The sequence below is a fragment of the Passer domesticus genome, chromosome 2 (assembly GCF_036417665.1).
Source record: "Passer domesticus isolate bPasDom1 chromosome 2, bPasDom1.hap1, whole genome shotgun sequence".
Lineage (NCBI taxonomy): Eukaryota > Metazoa > Chordata > Aves > Passeriformes > Passeridae > Passer > Passer domesticus.
The window spans coordinates 64308626-64333726 of NC_087475.1; the positions used below are offsets into that span (position 1 = coordinate 64308626).

Sequence of the window (25101 nt, forward strand, 5' to 3'; positions counted from 1 at the left end):
TTAAAGTCAGAATAAAATTGGAAAACAAAGGATAGATTTGCTAGGAGAGTGGGTTCAAAGGGTTCTTATTCAGGGATTAGGATGCTCACCCAAGACAACAAGGGTCCAGGTTTCTTTGCCAAATGTGGATCAGAGCCTTGAGTCCATCCTCCCTTATGGCTGAATAGAGATTTTACTTCTTCAGCAAAAAAATGACCTAATTATGACATACAGAGAGATACTGATTACAGAACTGAAGCAAATGTCTGCTTATGTGCAGAAGATTGTGCCTTGATTATATTTGTGTGCAAAAAGAGTAAAATATGATCCAGTAGTATAGATTCTTGCTTCTTTAAAAAGACCAGTTTTCTAAAGCTGAAAACAATTATAAGTCAGATCTACTGGGAGAATTTAAACAGAAAAATGTGAATGATAATTGCAAACTGTTTCAAAACATTTTACTAAAAAGTCATAGTTGTTATAAACCAAAACAACATAGCTGAAGTGAAAGCTGTTCTACTACACAAAAACCCCACATGTAACACTTGAAAGAAAGAATGATGCAACAAAAAATAATTTAAATCAGAAGAATGAAAAAATTGCAAGGGAAGCAAGAGAAGTGTAAATAGAGGTGTTTGCCCAACGCAGTTAAAGATCATACAAGTTAAGGACAAGAAGTTTCTGATGTACTTAAGGAAAGAAAACCTATCAGTGTTATTTCTCTCGGTGGATAAAAATGGTATAATTATTTATACTAACACTGAGAAGATGAGAATAGCTTTCTGTGTTGGTTGGAAAAAGCCAGTTGAAAATATATAATCCTGCAATAGTCATGATGTATTTTCCATTACAACAGTAATTCAAGAAAATATTTTAACAGCAGCTACTAAAGTAGGTATGTTAAATCAGAGGCTTGAACAACTTCTGTCCACAAGTCTGAAAAGAACAAGTCAAAAACCTCCTTTGGCTGTAAGTAATGGTTTTCTAGTAGACATTGAACACTAGGAAAGTTTGAGAGAACTGGAAAGATACAGTCTTATTTGTATGACACATATAGGATGAAAACACCAGTCATGTGCATTTCCATTTGACTTTCTTTGGTCTTAGAGAAATTAAAGTTGTTGTCAGACTGCTACTAACTCTGTGAAAGAGATTATAATTTAAAAATGTTAAATAAATGTTTATACAGCTAACTTAATATATTTTAAAATATTATTATAGTAAATTCAGCTAATAGTATTTGATGCAATGTACTTTGAATTCTGTATGGCATTAAGCTTGACATATGATGTAAATTCGATTAAGAAAACAATATTTCCTTAATTATAAGTATTAAGTATACAGATATGAAATTGACATGTCACACTGAAAGTGGGTTAAATGCTGGCACAGTGATTGGTCTAAAAATGCAGTTGTCAGTGGAAATTTATAATTTGCTTGATGTTTTGAATGGAGTCCTGAAACAAGTGATGGCTGATCTTCTGCCATTCAAGACATTTTTCTTGGAGTTTACATATAATTGTTCCTAAAAAGTAACACAGGAGGAAAAAAGTGATTAAAAAATACGGACATTAATACTTAAGAAACTGAAATCAATGAAGTAGTTTGTTCCTGGTTTTTCTTTTTAGTAGTCAGATTCTGGACATCACTAACCATATCTACATTAGCAAATGATTTGGCTGAATAGGAATGGAGTAGCAGATTAAAGCATCTCACACTAGGCTCTCTAAATGTGGTGCAGTGTTTGATGTCAAATCAGACTTAGTTCAGTTCCCCAGACTAATCATCAGTTGCTCATTCAGATCCTAACGCCTGCAGCAGTGGCTGGGATGCGTGTGGGAAGCAGCTTCCTGACTGGTTTCCCCTGGCAGGGATTCAGTTCCCCCAAATCAAATCCAAGTGGGTGACCTGCACCATAAGTGGGGTTGGGAGGAGGATAGCACAACTCACCTCTAAAGGTCTCTCCTGCACCACATGCAAATGTTTGGTAGATCTGGTCATTAAATCTACAAAGAAGGTGGGACCGAGGTGTTTGTGTGTGAGCCAGGCAGGAGATGCTGGGAAAGGTGGTCCTCCAAAGAGCTGGAGCAGTCCTGAGACTGCTAAATAGGAAGCAGAAGGCAACATCTGCCTTTGGCACCGCTGTAGGATGTCGTTCTTAGTGCTGATTTCCCCAACTGGAGAAGGGTACTGGATGAATTGGTGAGAGTTCAGAGAGGAAAGCCACGTGAATAATGAAAAGTCTGGAAAATACGTCTTACTGTGATAGGCCTGAGAAGCTTGTTCTGTTTATGTAACAAAGAATAGATTAAGAGGTGACTTGATCACAATCTATAAATATGTACATAGGGAATAGAAATTCTGTCACAGTTCACTCTTTTGCCCTGACAGACAAAGGATGTGATCTAGTCCAACTGCTGGAATATGAAACTGGGCAGCCAGAGACAAGAAGAAAGCAACATATTTTTAAACAAAAAGGTAATTAATCACTGGAACTGCTTAGTAAAAGTTATGGTAGATATCCTACCCTTCTCCATTTCAGAACATAGATTGGTGTTTCTTTTTATATATGTGCTCTAAATTACTGCTTAACAACTTTCCCTTCCCCTCTCTGCCAGAGGATCACCAAATCCCTTCAGAAAAAAAGAAATACACAGATGGCCTAGTAGAGCAGTCACCCAATGGCTTTCATTTGCAATCAGCTCAAAATTAAGATAAACTCTGTATGTTTATTCCCTTTTTTCCCGTCAATTTTATTCACTTTTTGTTGGCATATGGGTGTATGAATATCTACATGCACGCTCACGCACAGTATTTCCCCTTACAAAGCTACAGATACTATGACTGTTACAAAATTTTGAGTAAACTGGTTTGTTAAATTTTAAAGATGTTTTATTCCCAACTGAAAATGTCCAGGTTCCACTAATAGTAGTGTAATAAAATCTTTCATATTGATTTTTTTTTTTAATTTTGGCTGGGGTTGAAGTGGCCCAAAATGAAACACTTGGTTCAAATTTTTCTCATAGGATTTTTCTCTACAGCAAAATCGAAATCTTCTTGTGGAAAATTTCAGTTTTGTAGTAAGTGCATTCCCATTAGAAAATAAATGCACTGTGAAACTCCCAGCCAAGTCTAGTAATGATGGTCATGACAGAGATGGGGGAGAGAGAGAGACAGGGTGGATTTCATTACACTTTCTCACCCAAAAGAGAGGGAGAACTGAGCTTCTACATTCCCTTTGTTTTCGCAGTCAAGTTTCCTGCCACTTCTAAAGCACAAACCCCTTATGCATATGCATTTATTGCTTGGGTATCAAACTGATAATATATTAAAAGGATTATGATTTACTGCTGTAATTATTGGCCCCCAGCTTTCACCCACAATTATTGCATGCATATATCTTCCAGCTTGCAAAATCCCCACTTGCCCATATAAATGATGTGATGGCATTACTCTGTACTTTTTTTGCTGTCCTAACTGCTCATTAGAGCAAACACCTCAAAGTATGCAAGTAAACGTGTTGGGACTGCTTGGATTATCTGGCTGACTCCCTCTTTTTCTCTGTTTTAGGAGTTTTTCCTTCTTTTCTCTTGCCACCCCACTTTTCCCCTGCTATAGTATATTACCCTGTATTTTTCCTCTCATTTTTCCAAGTGTCCAAATGTTCCTGTTTGATTTATTTATGTCTGACACTGTTTCAGAGTGCTCTTTCATTTCCTTTGGGAGCATTCTGCCTTAGTCTCTCTTCCTTTGGATGCTTATTTCCTCCACCTCCGTTCTCCTACACAGCTCCTCCAGTACATAGTTTTCCTCCTTTCTCCTAAATTTGTTTGCTCTGATGTTATCTTTTTCTTCCTCTAGTCAGATCCCTTCTTATTCTCCATCTCTCCCCATCTCGCTTTTTTTTCTTCCTTTATGTTTCTGCTTCCTTTACCTTTCTTCTTCCTGTGCAACCCATTATGATCTGGAGGGACCACTTTCCTTGCCCTGTCTCTGCAAAGGAGACCCACCCTTCAGCCGTGCACTTTTCCATACCTCTTTTATCCCTCTCTGCTCTTCCTTTTTTTCTTCCCCTAATTTTTTTCTTCTTCTTCCTATGCCCCCAGCCTTTACCTGTTGCCAGGCTCTAGGTGTTTTGCTGGACAGGATCATGCCCGTTTCCCAGCCCCACATTTACCTGGGGAACTTGAGAGCAGAGGACACCCCTGGCTGTCCGTGTGCTGCCCCAGGTCTCCCCTCGGGGTGATTCTGTGTCTCCCCGGCTCAGGACAGAGGTGTTAAGGAAGTCGGTGGAGTAGATTTTGGAGGATGCTATTGCCGGACCCGGGACAGCAGCCGTGCCCCGGCCGAGCCCTGCTGCAGCCCAGAGGTGTGTGTGCAGCTGCCTGTCTGCACTTGAAAGAAGTCCTGGGGTTGTGTAGACAGCTCCATCCCAGCGTCTGGGCGTGCACCCTGCACTGGCCAGTGCTAATAGGCAAGTAAAAGCCCCCCGAGGGCCACTCACTTCCCTCTTGTAAATCCGCATGTGGTTTGAAAGGGTACTTTATGAGGTGCCTCTGTATACTTGATCCCTTGTATTTTTTCCTGCTGTGAAGCCCGAGGCTGTCTTTCACAGCTCCTGCAGTAAACCAGGGCCTTGGGATCCGGAGTGGCAGGGACACGCAAGCAGCCAGTGTCGGCTTTCATGGAAGTCGCAGGTGCTTTCACCAGAGAGCTGCCGTGCAGCCCTGCCTGCCCTCCCTGCAGCACCGCTGCAGGGCTGGAAACCCGGGCAGGGCTGGCTGAGGCTGGTCTGGCAGACTTTCTGCCTCCCCAGTGCTCAGGTACTGCGCATCTTGGTGGGGGTTTGTCCCTTTTTGTCCCCCACGTTATAGGTGGATAATGAGATGATTGGTTCTCACAATTAAAAGATAACTATTGTGTGAATATTAATAAAAGCTCTAGTAATGTATAGTTATGTTATTGTAATTTAGAGGTCCTCTGTTGTCCCCATAGTTCCCCTTTCCTCCCTATATTGTTTCCATCAGACAGCTGGGATTGTCTAGGACAGGTAGAAAGAAGACGTGCACATGTGTCCCTTGCCTGGGGCAGTTGGGAATGGGAAAGCTTGTGCTTGGGGGGTGCAGCATGGCAACACCTGACCTCCAAACAAGTTACAAGAAAGCAGTCTCCACTGATAAATGGCAAAGAAGAGCTGACTGACAGACTTTGGGAAGGGCCAGGGCTAGCTGATGCAACCCCCATGGGTATAAAAGACTTGAAGACAAACTGGCCGTGTGGTATGCACGAGAGGCAGTTCCCAGCACTGCAACTCTTTCCTTATGTAGTCCTTTGTTGTATTTTTGTTAAGGTTTAATAAACTTTTTAAATTTTTAAAGTGAGCAGTTGTTTCTCACACCTACCATCACAGGAGAGTGGCTGGTTTAGGCCCTTTGTTACCTCTATAGTTCTATAGCTATCTTATAGTTCCTTGCACGACAGAAAAGCAAATAAGGAACTCGGACAGCAATAGAAGGCCTTGAAAGAGGTGACAGTGAGGAAGTGAATGGGAAGACCAGCTCCTGTACCTCCTCCATGCCCATCCATTCCTGTGATTCAGTGCCACTGAACATCTCCTCTGCCAAGAAGCACGGCACCCTCGCACAAGGAGGATGTGGCTGACTTTGCCTTTCTTACAGGAGAAATGAATGGCAGTGGAACTTCTGGGACCCCCTCTTTGCACCTTGGCAAGATGTTCAACTGCTTTGTGAAAACCAGCAGCTGCTTAAGACCCACAAGGACCATCAGAATGTACACCTTAAATCCACAGAAACAACCTACTGGGAGGATCTCTGAAAAGAGGTAGTCGTTGTAAATAAGCAAAAAATAATGTGAAATGCTCCAAAATATCTCTTTCAAAAGTCTTAATCATGGTGGACACAGAATGCAGCATTTTTGAAAAGGAAAAAAATATCAGTGTCTTTATCCCTGACCCCTGCAGTTTCATGATGTTACAGGAAGAGAATGAACTGGCTGTAGACAGGCTTTTTGGAATTGTTGTCCTATCAGCTAGTGATTATCAGATTGTCTGCCTGTAATGACATATCCAGTCATATGTTTTCCCCATCAAGGCAAAAATAAATGAAAGGAAGAAACAAAGGAGTGTAAGAGTCCAGCACTTCATTCTTCATACTTCAAGAGCTGTAGCAACAAATACTAGGGAGGAATTCCCAAGTGAGAAATGATACCAGTTCAAGGTCACATAAGCTGATGCATGGAAGTACATTACAGGAAAACTAGAAAGCTATTTTGGGGACAGACATTGTTTACTGAATGCTTGGAGGGATTTTTTTTATGTTCAGTGCCTGGGCTCTGGGTTAGCAGTTGAGCCAACATTTCTAAAGCAAGGGGCTGGGAACTGGGGAATTCTGGATGCTGCTTCTGGAGACCAGAGGCTAAACTAGTCCTTCATTACTGAGCCTCAGGAAAGCTCACATTTTTCGCAGTTGGGACTATAAACATTATGCGTTCTTAATAGCACTGCAGAAAAAGTTAATTTCTTAGTTTGATGACAGTCAGTTTCATGGGGCAGAGCTACATGTTTTTGTTACTGAAGTCATTGAAAGCAAAGTGGAGCCAGCTTTCTCTGGGGAGAAGGTGTGTAAGTGGGGCTGTTCCTTGGAGAAATGCTGGCTTTCACGGAGCTCCCACATTTAGCACGATGCAAAATGTGCTGCTGTTTTCCCCTAGCAGCAGGGGATGTGGGGGGATCTTTTGGGACCTCCTTTCCTGCCAGAGCTACACAGGGCCTACCAGGCATCACAGGGACCAGGAGGAAATGCTAATGATAGATGACAAGGCCAAATCTCATGAGAGGTGAGAGCAGGAAAGGGAGCCCCAGAGCACTGATGGGTGACTGTCCCCTCCTTCCCTGCATCCCTGGGGGGAACGTCCATGCCCTGGACAGTACAGGGCAGTGATGTGAGCAGAGCCCAGCCAGCCTTTGCACAGGTTTCGCCAGCATCTACCCTGGGGCAGGAGCACGAGCAAAGGCTTACCCAATGACTCGTGCAAATGTCTTTCTTTTGACTTGTTAGGGCTGCAAGCTCCATTGAGAGCTGCTTGCACTAACCAAAAATCTGCCTGAAGTTAAAGTGGCTGTCAGGTCACACAAGAAAATGGGGCTTATTTTGCACCTTCCTGTGGGACTTGGAGTAGTTTATCATTTCTCAGGAGGGACCTCTCCTCCTAAACACACCACAGTGGGCCTGAGTAAGCCTTTCCAACAGGAGCATCACTGATGGTGATACATTTCTGCTGGCCACTTCAGATTTCCCAAACAAACAGACAGCTTGTATGAAAAAAATCCCCTGTGAGGCCTAATCATAACAACATTTGCACTGCTCTTGCTCCATTCAGTCATTGCAGATGGTGAATGCGTCCTCATGGGGACTGTCTGCTGTGCCTTTGCTGGCATGTGGGGCTGCCCCCAGCCTGGGAGTGCCTCCCCATTATTATTAATAATAAATTTTCAGGACTGGCATGTGCTGCCTCTGCTTCCTGCAGCAGCCGAAGCCAAGTCTGTAAAACAGGTCTAATTTTAGAGCAGCCGGGGCTGAGCACAGAGTGAGACCAAACCCGGGAAATTTTGAGTTTTCTTTGTTTCCTCAGCTGTGGGTGAAGATCTCCCGTGGATATTTGGGGGAGTTTTTCCCAGATACGTGAGCCCTTGCCTCTAGTTGCATCTCACACAAAACCCTGGTGACATCAGCCTCTTTACCCCTTTGTTTCCATGTCTTTAAAGTGGGAGACTGTTATTTTCCTACACTGCTTCAAAAAGGGAGAAATTAGTAGTGAGAATTCATAATGAACACTGCTCAAGTGTTGGAATAACAAGATGTTGAGGGCTTTGTTTTGTGAGGTAGTTCTTCAAATGCAATGCAGTTTGTTTAGGCTTCCTGGGAAATTATGAAATGCATGTGTATGTGTGTGCATGGAGGGGGCAGGGAAATCTGAGACCAGATTTTATGTGTGCAGGGAAAGATTTACAGAACCGTGTTTTCTGACGACTTCTTGCCATCAGTCAGTTTAATGGTGCTGTGTGCTGCTGAGCTTTTAATGTTTTGTCATTTGGCAATAGAGGAGGGAAAACCTACAGTGAGGCTGGTCCCTGCTTGTGTGCTGTGTATCTGGAAACCTTAACTAGCCCCTGCTGCACTGCTGGACACATAACCCTGACACTTTGTCATGTGAAAGGCTATCAGGTAGCGCAGCGGTGCAGAGTCATTTCAGAGGGCGCATGGGAATATGTTGCACAAGGAAAGGTACTCTTTGCTCAAGAGCTTTTTCTTGTAAACAAACTGACCAACAAGCTGAAACAAAGCTATTCAGCCATGGCAAAGAAAAAGGAAAAGTCACACTTCCTTTGTGCTCAGCAGACTGTTGTCAGTTATGAAGTCTGCTATTATTGACCTTAAGAAGGCCTATTTTGTTACTGAAAGAAGTTTTCCTGTTCTCTGGATGGATTAACTTGAGCTTAGAATATCCCACTCTTTTTATTGCAGGCTTTCATCTCTGCCCATTTTGTCAACATCCTCCAGAAAACAGGAGTCAACTGACAGAGTGACACTGTTGGAGGTGAGAGATGTTGACTGCATTATTTTCATTACTGTTTTTACTAAGTGGCCATACAGCATTTCCATACTTCTATGCTAATTAAAACTATAATTTAGAAACACTTTCATAAGGCTTTAATTGTCTTTCTTTGGTCTGGGAACCAGAATAAGCCATTTGCAAGGTTATTTATTTGTTTTGGAACAGAGCGTTAGAAAAGTGAGAAAGCAAGGGAAAGACTCCTTCAGTGCGAGGCACACTACCAATGTTAAACTTAAGTCAGGCTTCAAACCACAGACCAATTATAAGGCATTTCTATGAAATATTTACACTGAAGCTGTATTATGGATGGACAAGGAAAGGTGTTCCAATGGTGTAACGTGACCATCCCTCTACTTTGGTTCTGAAGACTGAGGGTTTCTAGCAGTTTCTCTCCCTGCAATCCTGCTTCCTGCACTTTTAGATGTTATGGCTGGGGGGATTGTTATTATCTATTACAACACAGTCTGTGGGATTGAATCACCAGCTAGAACAGATAGGAAGATAGACCATCTTTAAATACACATGGAAGAGGGTCTATCCCGTTCCTAGATAATTGTTAATTCCCTCCCTTGTTAAAATCTTGGCATTTATCTAGCTTAGATTAATATAGTGTCAGATTCCACCTACTGGATGTCGTGTCTCCATCTACTAATTCAGAGATCCCCCTGGTACAGGAAATATAATACAGCTACTTGCAAGCTAAAACTGAACAAAATTTGGAATTTTCACACAGTGGGCAGATGCGACTTGTCAACATTTGTCTTAACTCCACATGATGCACAGAGAAAAGCCTTATTAACATAAAGGAAACCTAGGATGGAAACATACAAACAAACAAACCAATTTAAACACAATTATCATTTTGTTTAATGTAGGACCTTTGTTGTTTGAATGTACTAAATTGATTGACCAGGGCTTTCTTTTGTGTCAGTTCAATATGAAAAATAAATATTTTCCCATAATGCTGCATTGCTCCTGGGAATTACAGCATGAACAAACACTATCCTTATTCAACTTAGGCAGAGGCTTCTTGGCTGGACTACAGCTCCTGTAATGTTATATACAACTCTGAATTAAGTGACAAATTACTCTGTGGCTGGCTTGTAGGAGAAAACAGGTACCTATAGCACTGATAAATGTGTTCACAAGAAGGTGAAGTTTAAAGTTTCCTTCAACAGAAAAAAAAATGAGAAGCAGAGTGGCTTACAGTGAACTATTTAATTTTGCTTGTCCTGAAGGAAAATTAACATTATTTTTTCTTTACAGAAAAATCCTTGTGGAAATTTCATTTTCTATTGTTAAGACAGAATACCCAGCTAGCCCTATTATAAACCACAGATAAATCAACATTTATCCTCCTATTGGACAAATTAAATGAATTGAGATTTACTTTTTTTAGGATCTTACTAACAGCTTTTGCCAATTGCAAGTGTATTTGCATTTCTTTCTTGAACTCTTTCCTGTTTGTCAATAGCATTTTTTAAAATGTGAACACTGAAGCTGGACCTGTGCTTCTTTCACTATTAATATTCCAAAGAACAGTGAACATCTGCCTTTCCATCCTTGTGCTTTATAGTCCCTTGCTTGCAAATACCAAGGTCCCATTTTCTCTTTTTGTCTCTTGTTTTGCATTGAATGAGGAGCTCTTGTGGAGCTCTGCTGGTTACCAGCCATGACCTCTAAATCCTTTTCTAATTCTTTCTTTCTACAATATAGTACAGTTCTTCAGTGTACAAACTATCTGGGATATTCAGAGTTATGTTTAACTGTACATTAAAATATGTTTGGGGTTTTTTTTTTGAAAGAGGTCAAGTTACCATTCAAATTAGATTGCATGTAGAACAGATCTGCTTTTCTCATTATTTACCATTCTATGATTTTTGTGTCATCTGCACATTTTGTAAGAAATGGGTACAGATTTTTTATAATGGATCACAGATAAATGTATTAAATAGTGAAAGCAAATAAAAATGGGCCTCCTGTAAAATATCCTCACTTTAAGGGCACTCTCCATTGAGTTCCTCTGGGGATTTCTCATTTCTTCCTGTGTTTATTATGTGCTACACTGCCTTTCTAAAATACTCATTTTCTGGCATGTTGTGCTGTGCTCAACTTGGACATTAGCAGGAGTGAACGACATTGGGAGAGTTGTGTAAGATGGTGAACCTTTGGAGCTGCTGTCTAACACCACCCTGCTGAGTTTGGGAACATAAAATATTGAATTAGAACTGAATGTTATCCAATGTACCCATCAATGCACCATTTCCCACCTAACTGCAAAACAGCCCTATTCTGCATCACTGGCAAAGGTCTCATCTTTTTTGACTACTCTGATTATAGTCTTACACCTATGGGAATTGTGTTTATAACATCTGATATGGTTATAAGCTTAGTGATATAAGCTAGGAATACTTGGTGCTTTGATACTTGGCCACTAAAGACATTACACTATTTTTTTCACCTATCAAAGTGTTTTCCATTGCATTTTACTCTGGAAGGTTGGTTGTTTTTCTTAAGTAGGTAGAAGAAAAGACAGAAAGAGTTCCCAGTGTTTGAGAGCAGAAATATCTGGAGCTGGAAGTGTAACTAGTGTGTTGCAGTCCCACAGAGTGATACTCCCAGGGAAATCACAGCCATGGGGAGGATGTGAAATTGTGTTTGAAGTTTGGTCTGCTCTTTTTGCAAGCATGCTTGACACCATCTTCCTACTTACCTGAAAGAAATATCCAAATCTCCCATGACAAATCTAGGCGGTTGACAACTTTAAAATTATAAGATTATATATGTGTTAATAGTTTACACTCAGATGACACAAAGATGAGGTTTTACTTTCAGCTATCCAAAAAAAGGGGTGGGTCCATGAAGAAATATTTATTAAACTAGGATCTGCAGATCACCGTGTCTGTGCCTGGGGTCCAGTGGGTGCTGCTTCTCTCATGTCTCTTTGACAAGATATGGAACCTGTGATCCCACCTGGACTTGCAATGCCAGCTTGTAGCCCATGAGAGCATAGGCTGACCAGCGCAGCTGCAAAACCATAGGGTGATTTCAGTTCAAACAGCTACAGAGAAACACTTCAAGGTACCCCATGCTATTTGTCAGCAGAGGATGTTTTTGGTAGCTATCAGTGTGGTGTCTGTGCAGGAAGTGTCTGTTGGAAGCCTGTTTTGGGGTCATTGTCTAAGGGAATACAAAGTGCTAAACATCTTCCACTTATCCTGGTTTCTCTGAGACCTGGATTCACCTGTCAAGAAATGATGGAAAACCTGTGCACTTGTATTTACTGAGGAAACTCCTGTTGAGTTTGGTTGTATGTACAGAAGGCATGTGATGTAAAAAGCTCAGGCTGGAAGAACGGGAGTTTGTGTTCATCATCATGTAGGTGTGGTACTTAGGGACATGGTTTAGTGGCGGACTTGGCAGTGCTGGGTTAATGGTCAGATCTGATAGACTTAGAGGTCTTTTCCAACATAAAAGATTCTGTGTCTCTATGATTCTATCCTGCCCCTTCATGTCAGTCTTGCAATGTGTTCCTAAAAGTTATAAGTGATGTAGGAAGGTGATCACCCCAGGACAGTACCCAAAGGGTTCAAGGGATTTTGCATGACATGACTGAGTGCAGGAAGCTCAGCAGACATTATATGCAATATTTGTACAGGGGAATGACTCCTCCACTGGAAAATTCAAAATTGAAAGGAGTGGAAGGAGCCAGCTCCCTGGTCAGTGAGGAGAGAAATTCTCTGATTTCAAGAAGAGATATAGCTTTAAGAAATAAGGCAGAGAGGAAACTCTTTTTCTCCAGAGTAGCCTTGGGCTAAACTCAGCTCATAGAAAACAAACCAAGGCCATGTGTCTTACATATCCAATGCACAGCCCTGAAACAACCCACAGTCATGGATCAAAAGCGAAAGTGCTCATTGTTTGCACAGAGTTTGCTAAACACTTCAAATACAGTCATGTAGGAATCCAGGGAAAGCAACAAAAGGGAAAACAGTTATTTGGGACAACAATCTATTAGGATTAATTCCTCTGGTTTTATTCCTCCTTCCCAGTTCTCTGGACTGGAGGGTTGTTAGCTGTATTTTAAAAGTTGGATACCAAATCTAAGTTAAACTCATTCCTGTGCAGAGAACCAGCCTTAAGGCTTTCATGGCATTACAGTGCCATGAAAGTCTGGTTTTGAAGGTTGCCCTGGTGTGTGGACATGTTTGCACTCATCCTCTGTGATCTGGTGATGCTCCAGATCATTGAATGCAGGCTCCTGGTTTTTTAACAGGTCCCTATTTGCATAAGAAAAGACTTCCTATTTTAAAACCTTCTCTAACCTACAAATTAGTGTAGATGAATGGCCTCTTGTTGGAACTGGAGTGGTTATCCGAGTTCCAACAATAGCACAGCCAATGCCAGATTTTAAACCCTCATAATGCATATAATTGTGTGATATTATACCAGAGGGGAAATTTGTTCTGTAGTCCAGCTGGTGATTAGCTTTACATTGAGGCATGGAGATTGGATATCCCTTGAAACTTTATCCTGGTTAACGTAACTACAGCTGGTATTTTGTGGTATAACAATCCAACCCTTACTCCTGAGAGCAGTCCCATTGGGACAGACCTGGAAGTGCTCACTTGGAGTTTACTTAGGCAGAACTTCTGCCACCTTCAACTGAAGTTTTGACCCAATGAAGTCCAAGTGTAAGCACCAGAAGATGATGCACCAGCATTTCTTTGTTGGTTGGACAGTATTTTTTCACTTGAATAAGGTTTACTAGATCAAACCCCAAACTAGACATAAATATCTGCTAGAAATATAGGAACCATTAAGCTGTATTTTACTAATAGCTCAACTACACTAATATCCCACAATCACTGACAGCAGCTACGACACTTCTATGGGGATTACTCTTAACTCAGCATTCTGTGCTAAGTCTATTTATACCTGCTTATTCTCTAGGATCACATTAACCAGTCATTAATTGATGGCTGATAAACAGACCATATCCATTTGCAGTTCTTCCCTTCTGCATCACCACTTCTCAGTGTGCTTGCTCCTACTGTTCCTTTTGCCTCTAAATCTCTTTTCTGGAACTTCTTAACTAAAGTGAATTCAAAGTGTTTACTTTGATGGATATTTCCGGAAGATTAACTGGCTGTCACGAAAATTTCCCTCATTCATCACCCTCATTTGTTTTATTATTTTTATTTTTGTGAAAAAAAATTCTAAATAATTTTTTTAAAGTTACATTGCAACAGTATGGTTGTTTTTGTGTTTAGCCAATTTTGAGAAAAATCTGTTTTCCCACAAAAAGTGAAACAGCCCAATACTGGACAAAAAACATATGAAAACCAATGCCAGCTGACAGGAAATAAGATTCTTCCTTAACTTTCATTCTGACTGTTAAAAAAATCTGGCTTGAAAATGCATTTTGAAATTCAGTTTGAAAAATGTCAATGACACTATTTTTTAAAATCGAGTGGAAACAGGGCTGGAACTCTTTAAGAGCAAACAGAACAGGAAAAGTTCTTCCCTGAGAAAACAGTTAAATCTGTGTGCCATAGATATATTTATTTCAAAAATGTGTGGTAGCAGTAATCTTTAGAAGGTATTTAGGAATTGCAAACAAATCTGTCTTCTTTCACTTTTTGCATTTTGCTTCATATTGAGTGCATTTCTTTTTTAGTCTAGGAGAGTATAGATATTCTTGGACTTCTACACACACTGCACTTTTTATATATATCTCTACCATATGTTTTCCTTTGTCCATTGTAAAATAAATGATCCTGTTTATTCTTTTTTTACTTATATCTCCTGTAGAAATTCCCTCCCACACTATTACTTCTTTGAATCATTTACTTAGCAGCATTTGTAACCTTTTAAATGTCTTCCATGTCTTGTTAAACAGGATCAAAAAGGACTCCAGGGCTGTAGATGACAACACATCTTCAGCCTTTCCACAGCATAATAGTCTAGATTAAGTTTCATTCTTTTTATTGAAAAAAGAAAAAAGAAAAAAAAAAAAGAAGAAGAAGTTTAGCATCTTTGTGCAATGGTCTACCAAAAAACCACCTTCATTATGAAAGTACAAAAGAGTTGAGGCTTCCAGACTGGTTGGGTCAGACCAGAAATCACCATAACCAAACAGGTTTTTAAATGGCAGAGTTGGCTGAGTTGGAAGAGCAGAGAGCACAGCAGGCTGGAGGGAGGCTTCCCCCACCACCCTTCCCACAGTCTGTCTCAGGCTGCAGCTAAGTCATCATTTTTATAGTCACTAAATGGCCTATTCTCCACTAATCCAGGTAATCCCTTTTTGACCACTTTTATACCTTTGCCTTCCACAAACCTCTTTTGCAATCAGTTACGGGACTTTGCACATAAAACTACGTCTTCATTTGCTTCAAGGTTTAATGGGTGCCCCTTGGATCTGGTACTGTGAGAAGCAGTGGTATCATTCCCCATCTACCTCTGTTATATCATTTGGGATTTTATTTCGTTCTCCATCCTTTTCTCTTTATCATTTCCTTGAAGAGCTGAAGGGTTCATACAGTCCCAGGAGCTGAATATTAAAGTAGATCTCTAATGAGGTAGGAAAGAAAAACTCTGATTTACTGAATGTGAGATGATGGATATGATTAAATTCTTGAGAGTAAAAACTAATTGGACTTAATTGAGAGTCCAGTTACTCTAGTAGAAACATATGTAGAGTTTATATATTTGGCTGGCACACTCCGTGGAGGCTACAATGGCCAATGGAAAGATATAAAAGAACTTGGCACTATAAACAATACAATTCATTGAACTAAATATTTTGCATAAATCAAAAGGGACTGGAATTCATGTTTAAGCACAGTATCGTAGGGAAATCTGAGGCAAATTCTGATATTGAAGAGTGTATCAGAAGGTACAAAAGAAAGAAAGACTTATAAGTGCCCTTGAAATAATTTCAAGTTTACTTTTGTCTTCTGAGAGCTTCGATGCTTAGTTGTGCTGTCTGTGAACCTGTCACTCGCTTTATGAATGAATGGTGTTACCCTCAACATCCAAGGATGGTTTTGAATCATAGAATGTCACATTTTCCAGGGAGTCTAACTGTGCCAGCATGGGCACATGCAGCACAGCCCTGCAACACTCACTGGGGTGTATTTCCATGAGCTTTTTGGAACTGATATTGGTGCCGTTTGACTTGTTAAGTATGGTGATGTGTATTCAGCAGCCACACTTGCACACAGTCTTGCTGAGAAATTTCACATTGAGAGATATGCATTTATTCATACCAAATGCTTGAGTAACTGTCAGCCCACGAGCTCTGTTCAGTCTCTTTAATGTCTGTCCTTCAGTGGGGTATTGTAATTTTGAATCAAGTAGTAAATTCTCTCTGCAGACCAAATTTTTCAGCATTTACCAAACGCTAATTGCCAACTCCCTCAGTGAAATCTTTCTCCTAAATGTATGCATTACACATTAAAAAAAAAATCTAAATAGGGCATATCTTAGGATTTAGCAGGGAGTTGGCTGAAATGTCTCATGATTGCTTTTCAGTCTTCAAGAAAATTATTCAGAAGGAAAAGAAACAAAATATCGTAAAGCAAAAGAGGGAGGATAGGCCCGGGCTGCATTACAATGAACTCAACAGGCTCCCTGGGGAAAGCTAAGGAAACTGGTACTGAGCTAATTCCCTGCCAAACCCTGCCCCTCAAAATGATGGAGGGGTGCTCACCTTTCAACAATGAAAGGAAAAAAGCCAAAGAGAGGTTTAAATATATCTTGGGGCACATGAGAGCCTCATGTCAGCAGCAGTAGTGCTTCAGTTGTATGAAAGGGACAGGTTCATCCAGATGGAGCATAGACAAGTGGACAAATTTCTCCAGAATGAGCAAGGGGTAGCAGCATGACACAGCACATCACCTGGGCAGATAGATCAATGCCCTGCACAAGGTGACTGGTGGATTAATATCTTACCAGTAAAAAGCTTGGAGGAACGTAGGCCCCTGGAGCTGCATGGGGTCCATGGAAATGGACCAGGGCTAGCAGGTGGCATCTTGCAGAGGACATGAAGGCCACACTCCAGGACAGTGACTGAGCCCCTGTGATCCACAGGGGGACAAGGGAGGGCAGCTGCAGCTCCCTGTAAGGCTGTCATCTGCTCTCTCCTCTTGGCATAGAGGCTGCCCTTGGCATGCTCTCAGAAGCCAAAGGTGAGGAAATTCTGGCCCTGGCCATGCCTGTGAGGAGGTGTACGTCAAGATCAGGTTTCAGGTGCAGGCTCAGGGTGTTTGTGCAGAGGATGCAGAGTCCCTTACCCTTGAGGAGCAGCTCCTCAAGCCCCGTGACTGCTTTGGTAATGCTCAGGTAATTTATCAGTAAGGCACTAGTCTTAGAACACTTTTTCCCCTCCATCAGGAAAATGATTACCTATCCAGCTATTGGAAACATTGAAAAAATTTATACTAATGAATCTCTTTCTGTTGCCTTCATTATTGTGTGAACCACAACAATTTTGAAGATACAAGTATTTTCCATCAAGACTATGAATAACAGCACTTGGCAAAACATCTCTATAACAAAGAATAAGCCTCCAACTTTTTTAGTGACTTTACATACAATGTTCCTTAATTACTGGCAAGCATGTCAAGAGTCTATTCCCACATGTGTCAACACTTTCTTAATACACTATAATTCATCATGTTAGTATGGCAGAAACAAGGTACTCTACATCTTTACACACATCCTTCTCCAACTTCTAGTCCTGAGCTGAGTATTAAATGAACAGAAAATCTTCATCTAGCAAACAAAGAACAGACCACAGCATCGAAACAGTAAGGTCCCCTGAGTCAATCAAAGTCATACATCACAGAGCACTTTATCATATTCTTCACAACACTGTCTAAATCCAAGAAGCACTGCTTTATTGTCAAAAGGACATTCACTTAATAACAGCAGTAAATCCAGAAAGCCAGGCTAATTTTAGACAGAAAACTTGGCTAAGAGAGAACCCTATCATTTCCCACTCCTGACATTTTTATTCATTGAGTTCATTTTCATGCTAGTTGTGTGATTAAATGCAGATAGGGATTTATTTCCTTTTAATAAAAAAATACACTATTCTGAAAAAAGCCAAAATTGCAAATAAGGGACCTGATCCTTTTCCCACAGAAATAAACAATAGTTTTGTTGTTGGCTTCAGTGATGACAGGAATCAAATCCATGAATCTCTGTTGGAAGAAAAGGTTAAAATTCCATTGGAAAACTCTTCTTGGACCATACATTAACTCTGTCAGTTCTGGGGGCAACCAAGAAGCATGATTTCTTTTCTATTCTGCCTGCACGTACGTGCAAATATATGCAGAGGTATAGGGAGCCATTTCATAAAGAAGCAAGCGAAAATAAATCTGTCCTCAGTGTGTTGAAGTGAAATGTTTTATTTGCACTCATAAACCAAAGTGCTTGCTGTATTTTTGCATTGCAGTTTTATTATTAACAGTGATATAATCTCCCTTCCTTATGCATAGATACTTGTACAGAGTCAAGAATCTTAGATGAAGGAAAGAGGTACCATGTAGTGAAAGTAAACATGAGAAATGCTGAGTCTTTTGAAGAGCTGGATCTGAGCTCTAGAGACAGTGTATATATATTCCCTATTAGTCACTCAATCAAAAGTAACTGGGTTGCATATGCATTCAGCACAGGATCCAATTCTTTTCCTGGGTAGCAATTACTTGGGTAGAAATTGCTTGAATTCCACTAATGACCATATTTTGATCTTGTTTATGCCACTTTAAACCTGCCAGGACTCTGCTGAATCAGCTGAGCTATTCTGTAGTAACAAGCTTGAAAGACATTTTAAAAGGTGGTGCTCAGAGAATTGGGTATTTTAAAAATGATTTGTGTTCTTCCACAGGCAAAATGAAAAAAAAAAATTAGTAAAAGGGAAAAATACAGTTTCCTTCATGCTATACATTGCTCTGTACTGGCAATGCAAAAGCAGCTGTATTTATTTCTACCATAGCTGTCCTGACTGAATGGGCTTTGTGGCAGAACAGGACAAGAACTCCTCTGCCTACTTTTTCATCTGCTCCACAGATGCTTCCTGAAGCTTTTCTGTTAGTATATGGTAGCAGGAGAATCTGGGCAAACAGCTCCTAATAAGAAACTCAATAAATTTCACCTCTTCTGTTCTGTTTCCATCATTTGACCACAATTTTCATTCATTTGCTCATTATTGAAATTTATTTGGAGTGATTCATCAGATAATTTCTATGAATAATTCTTGGTCTGTAACTTGTTTGCAATCAGTTGGTCATGAGCATATTGATACTTGAAATTCAAGCCCTTTTGGCTGCATGCAAAGAATGATCCCTAAACGACTATTTATAACATTCAGAATCTTTTTTTCCAATGCAATTTCTCTCCATTACATGCCTCAATTTGACTTTTCAGAAATATTCTGTATTATTAATTTTAGGTGATTTTGGGTGACCAGATCTTGCTGCAGAAGTATCACGTTCAAGTATTCACAAAATCTGAAAGCAAGAGGATCTGCAAATGTGGGTCAGGCCAAATTTCTGTTCATACTGAGTGAATGTTTTCAGGACCTCATGCAGAACTGACAACCTTATGTTGCAGCTTTGGCATTATTCTCCTCCTAATTAATTTCATTGTAGTTCTACCATTGATGTGAGAGAATGATAAACCTATTCTTAAGCACAGATGTAGGTGTTTTCTGGCCTCTGTGCACTGACTCATCTGCAGACTCTTTATAGTATGTGCAAAAACGTTATCATTGCTTCATGTGTAAAACAACGTTATGGAAACACTAGTGTATTTGATCCAATGTAAGGCATACACACACTATAATGTGGTTTGGACCCAAATATGTTTACTGCATCTGCCAGAGCTTAAAATGACAATAGAGTTTATTTCTTAAGGCAATTGTTTGATTAAACAGGAACATCCCAAGCTTTTCTGACAGTTTTTAAATGAGTCAATAGGAGGTTTGGAGTTTTTCTCAAGTGTGTGATTCAGTGAACACACTCTTTGCTCTTTCAGAGCAAAGAGGAAGGATTCGTCAGGGTAAAGATGGGCTTAGAAAGGCTTTGTCCTTCCCCTACAATACCTTTTTGGAAAACGCTTTCTCAGTTAGGATGGTTGGGTGTTTCTTGCACTGTTGAATAGGATTGCCAGAAGGAGTCTATTCCTCAAGGCACTGACTGCAGCCAAGTTCTGGTCTGTCCTGTACATGGTAAAGCTATGCTGCTTAGCTTTCAAAATATAAAATTACCTATTCATCTCAAATGCTACATTTAATCCTGTTACTGTCTTTATTAGATCACTAGGTAACTGTTGGAGCAAAGCATTCCAGTGTCAAACAGGTCTATACTCCCTATACTTCCTATAGGTGACAGAGACCATAAGGAAGACAGATATTTACCCCTTACCTCCTCATCAGGTTTAATTGAAAAATATGTGCCAATTTTTTTTCCATAGAATTAATATTTTTTCATTGTGTGGGCTGATAAATGTTGTCTGGCAACTCTGTATGAGTTTTCACCAGCAACTGGAAACTGCACACATTAGAAATCTCTACTACAGACAAGGTGGTTACAGCCTTTGCCCCCGTGATGAGGATTGTCTGGTCTAATGAGTGTCAGCTATTTCACTTCCACCAAAGGAAAATTATTCCTTGTGATTCCTTGACTAGTAGTAGTTCCTTCAAACCAAGTGTGAGTGTTTCCTTACACAAGCCCCAACAACCTACAGAGCCTACAAACCTGATTCCCATTTACACCAAAGTGTAAGTAAATACTTTCAGGTACCTTATAAATTATACTTTGAAGCTCTTTACACTGCTAAGCTTCTAAGTTAGCTCTAATGTAACAGAGAGCCAGGCACTATTGACTTTAGATCTGTGACAAATTCAGTCACCATATAGCAGCTGGACAATAGCCAGGGCAGGGCCCATTGCCCTTCTCCACAGTATTTTGGGGACATGGGTCCTCTCCAGCTTCTCTGTCTTGGGATACAGCTAAGTAGTTGTTTAGGAATGGCACTCCCAAACTTAGTGCTCCCACAGAGATTCTCCTCGTGCAACTCACCACTCGCTCTCCTCTCTTCCCCTGCAGCAGGCTGGAGAGAACTGGAGGAACAAAAGGTGAAATTCACAAACTAAAAACAATTTACTAGAAGCAGCAATGAGATAAGAGGGTGAACAGTAACAGCAACATTGTTAATATCAAACTGTACCAGATAGGCAAATGATTCACACGTGATTCCTTGGAACCAGCATTACCCCACTCCTCCCTCTGCCACTCTTTCTTGACTGGAAGGGACCCTGTCTGCCCAGAAGAGAGTCCCCTTCCCCCACCCCCAGCAAAGAAGTGGTATAGGATAACCTCTGGGTCCATGCCCCCTCCTGCCTACTGCAAAAATTAACCCTCTGCTGGCCAGAACAAAGACAAAGTAGCATCTTTGAGAACTGGGGGAAAAGAAGAGACACCCACTTGTTCTCTAGTTTTTAGGGATGTGAGAAACCCTGGTGCAAGTTCATGCTGTGATGCAGCAGACTAGAGTCTCTTGCAGTGAAGGTTGTCATACCGAGGGCACTGGGCTTATTTCTTCTGCCAAGGTGAGCCTGTGGATATGAAGAGTCCTGCAGTCTCCAGTTTAGCAAATCAGACTGTAAATGGAAGAGAAATGACTGCTGCCTCACTTGTGATGATGTGATAGACTGGAGTTTGAATTATTGGTTTGGGACTAGCCCACAAATCCTTTCTTGAGAAAAAAGCAAGTGAATAATTTGAAAAAGAGACTGTTCCCTATTCCACCTCTTATCCAAAGCATGTGACATATGCAAGAAGAAAAACCACCAATTTTGCTTTCTGTGCTATCCTCACATCTCCCTGTAGCCAGGATATATTAGCTGGATTGTAGGGATTAGGAGAATCAATCTCATTGCCTCCTGGTCAGGTCACAGATCAAATGTCTGAATTCCTTCCAAGGAGACTTGAATTAATTTAGAAAAGGACGCTGAACCCTCTTTCTTACAAATGTGATAAATATTCTTCCCACTAAGCCTGGACAAAAAGGAGGCAGTGGTACAGTTACAATTGCTGCTTCTTCCACACACATTTGAGACAAGATGGATTTATTCAATATGCCTGGAAAGTACTTCTGGAAAAGAACAGCTCTAAACTGCCCCTAGAGCTATCCAAAAGCTCAATGGTATTTCAAGGGCCTGAATTCTGGAGTGAGGCACCTGAAGTGACTGTTAATCACCAATTCATTTCACCACCCCCTTCTCTCCCCACTGTTTTCACAGTTGTAGTCCAGTGATTTTTGTCTGTACATGAAGATGATGCCATTAATGGCATGACCAGAAGAGTGTCATCTCATTTTCTGTCCTGGCATTCCCTTCAGACACAGAAACTTTTAACCTGGACTTTCATTTCCTAGCCCTCATATGTAAGGTAAACCATACCAGAGGATGAAGGATCCTTTCTCCTTTTCACTGCCTGGTACAGGGCGGGGCAGTAGAAAAGTTTGCTTCACTCTGTGTGTAACCAAGAACCTAGTGACAAACAAACCACAGTATTTTTGGCTTGCATAATGGAGGCTTTACTTTTTCTATAAACTATGCAATGGCATATTCAATAATTACAATCCAATGAGAATTGTCCAAGTAAGTGCACACTGTGGTTCATTACCCTTGCTTTTTATTGTTGTTCTTCACCTGCTTTAATTTGGTTAATTCAGTGATTTGAATAGAGGCTCCAGTTCTTAGTGTGTAATAGGAAGGGCTTACTGATCAATTTTTTAGCTTAGTTATAGTGAAAAAGTGAAAAATGAAAAGTGAACTAGTCCCTGGCCAGTCAAAGTCATTCATTATTACAGGTGTTTTAGAAACAATTATTCAGCCCCACTACACAGAAAGAAAATAACTTGTAGTGAAGGGAAAATAAATATTTATTTGTTATAAGTGCAGAATATATAACATCCTAATTTCAAGAGCCAAGAACAGCTTCCTACTAGAGGGAATAAGACATCCATTACCATTGCCTCTGCTCTTTCCATTTACCCCTGCTATTTGAAAAAATCTAATTTCTCTATTGCTCCTCTATCCAAGCCTCAAAGCCTTTGCCTTTCCTAATGTCCAGAGCACTTGCTCTTTCACTTCTGCATTGATTCAGCTTTTATGAAGCCTTGAGGTGGCCCCTTCCCCTGCATTTCCATAAGTTTCTAGCTGAACAATTTTGTTCTTTGTCATGCACTTGGTTGATATTGATGCTGCTGGTGATGTGGCAGGACAAGGCAAGAATGGAGGTAGGGTGGATCTTGCAGGTCTGGAACATCATGGAGTATTCAGAAGATCTTCCTAATGTGAGAGTGCAACAAGATGAATGAAAGGCTCAGAATTAAGTACAGAAAAATTTAGAGAGGCATGAGGATGTTTTCTTGAGGTGATTCATCTGAGCTGGCTCTTAAATGTGCAGATGACAGTGCCTACACACCAGCTCCTTCCCCAGCACAGTGTCACACCACCCAGAGCTTCAAGAGCTCAGTCCAGAACTTCAGCAGGCCTTCAGCAGGTGACAGACTCCTCTTTCTGCAGGTAGAGCCCTTTCCCTTTTACAAACTGTGCCTACCTGAATGTTCTCTGCCAGTAGCACATCTGTCTGTGCTCTGCTCTGCAGGTGTGAAGCTGCACAGGTGCCTTCAGTGCCATGGGGAGATGAGGTGGGGGGCCAAGAAGTGGAGGCTGCAAGGACCAGCCAAGCCTCTGGATGTAGGATGCTGACACATCTGGCAGGACAGCACTCTCTGAAAGGGTCTCCTCTGAAAGGGCAGTGTGTGACTGGAAGGTAACATGATAGGAGCAGGGCCAGCCCATGTCCTGCCACATGGATCATGTTGGAAAAGCAAGATATGATGCTGTAACTGACTGGAAGAGCCTTGGCTAATTCAAAGACAGATTGTGTGCAGCAGTGATTAAAAGAATTGTGCAACAGCTACAAATCAAAACAATAGAAAAAACATCAGTGGGAGTAAAAGGCACAATGTAAAATATAAGGGATTCTACCATACAAAGTAGTGTCCAGTAGACTCATACCAGATCAAATTTGTGCTCAAATCACAGCAACTCCAGCCTCCTTACGATTTCTAACTAATCTGGTGATTCTTCTTTGCTATTAGTTTATTTTCCCATTCTCTTTTTTTTTAGAATCACTATAAAATTTTCTTCATGACAAATGTCTGGATACTCCACCTTTCTCTCCTCACAACTTCACTTCTTAAAGAATCTGTCCATCAGTCAGAGGAGGAGCTATTTTCCCTACCAGTAGTTCATCATGTGGCAATAGGCAGCTAGGTCTGCTGAGAGCAGTATCTCCAGCCTAACAAAACGTCTTTCCTCTTGCCATGTGCAGAGACTGTGAAGCTGCAGATCCACCAGGCATGCCAGCACCTTCTGTTTAAAATCTATTTTTCCTTTGGGTTTGGGCCAACAGTTCAAAGCCAATTGCAGTGGTTGAGTCCAGACTTCTATGAAATGGCTTTCTTGGGTAGTGTCTAATACCTTTCCTTGACAGCCTTGTCAGTACTGGAGCATGTTTCCACATCTTGGCTCGGGGTTAAACACATTCAACATGTTGTGCAAAATGGAGGCTCAAATACAAAATGGAATTCACAGTTTGAGGCTGCTGGATCCCACTGTGTCGTGGCATAAATGGTACTCCTCCAGCTGCCTGGAATGGCAGGCTCTCCACTGGTCTCCCTGCTCAGGAGAGAAAACAGTAAAACTAGATAGGGAGGTGGACAATAAAAAAAGATTGGAGGCATGGAATGACTTCCATATGAACAGAGACTGAAAAAGTTGGGATCATTTGGGGAGGAAATGAAAAATTATATGGTAGACCTATCCAAGCTAGTTAATAGAGAAGATAAATCAGATGCTCTTCCTTACCATTTTTCCTTACATGCACACACAAAAAAAATCCTGGGGGAACACAGTGAAACCGAAATAGCAAATTAAAATTTATAAACAATAGCACAACAGATATTTACCTTATGAAAGTCATTATTCTGGGATATCACTAAGATCAGGAAGATGGAGGACATGGAAGAGGCTGAAATTTATCTGTAGGGGAAACACCCATGGGGTCTTAACTATGAATATGTAAATAGGAAAAAAAAAACCCTAAGGTACTCTATACTTGGTAGGAGACAGGTAAAACTTTTGTTTACTGAACCTAGTTTCTATGCATTTGGAAATTATTTGGTGTCCCTGATCAGGCACTGGAAACCATCTGAAGTGAAAGGAAGGTGTCTCAGGAGGATGGAGATGAGGGAGAGGTCTTCTCTGTGCCAGTGCTTTGAGGATTGTGGCCACCAGCACCTTTTGAAACCATTGGAAACTGGCTATACTTTGTTGGGCTGTTGAGTTTGGCATAAGGGAAATACAGAGTAATGAGGCATCAGGGACAGGACCTAACTGTGTGG

The 25101-nt window shown here is 40.9% G+C and overlaps 1 long non-coding RNA gene across 2 annotated transcripts in view; it reads left to right on the forward strand.

Annotated features, from left to right (window-relative positions):
• Positions 1 to 25101, forward strand: part of LOC135294059 (uncharacterized) — a 35379-nt gene that overhangs the window by 7979 nt on the left and 2299 nt on the right. For both annotated transcript variants that reach the window (XR_010356201.1, XR_010356202.1), the window contains 3 exons: positions 2371 to 2457; positions 5658 to 5820; positions 8523 to 8595. This is a non-coding gene — a long non-coding RNA (uncharacterized LOC135294059). The remainder of the gene's footprint in view (positions 1 to 2370; positions 2458 to 5657; positions 5821 to 8522; positions 8596 to 25101) is intronic.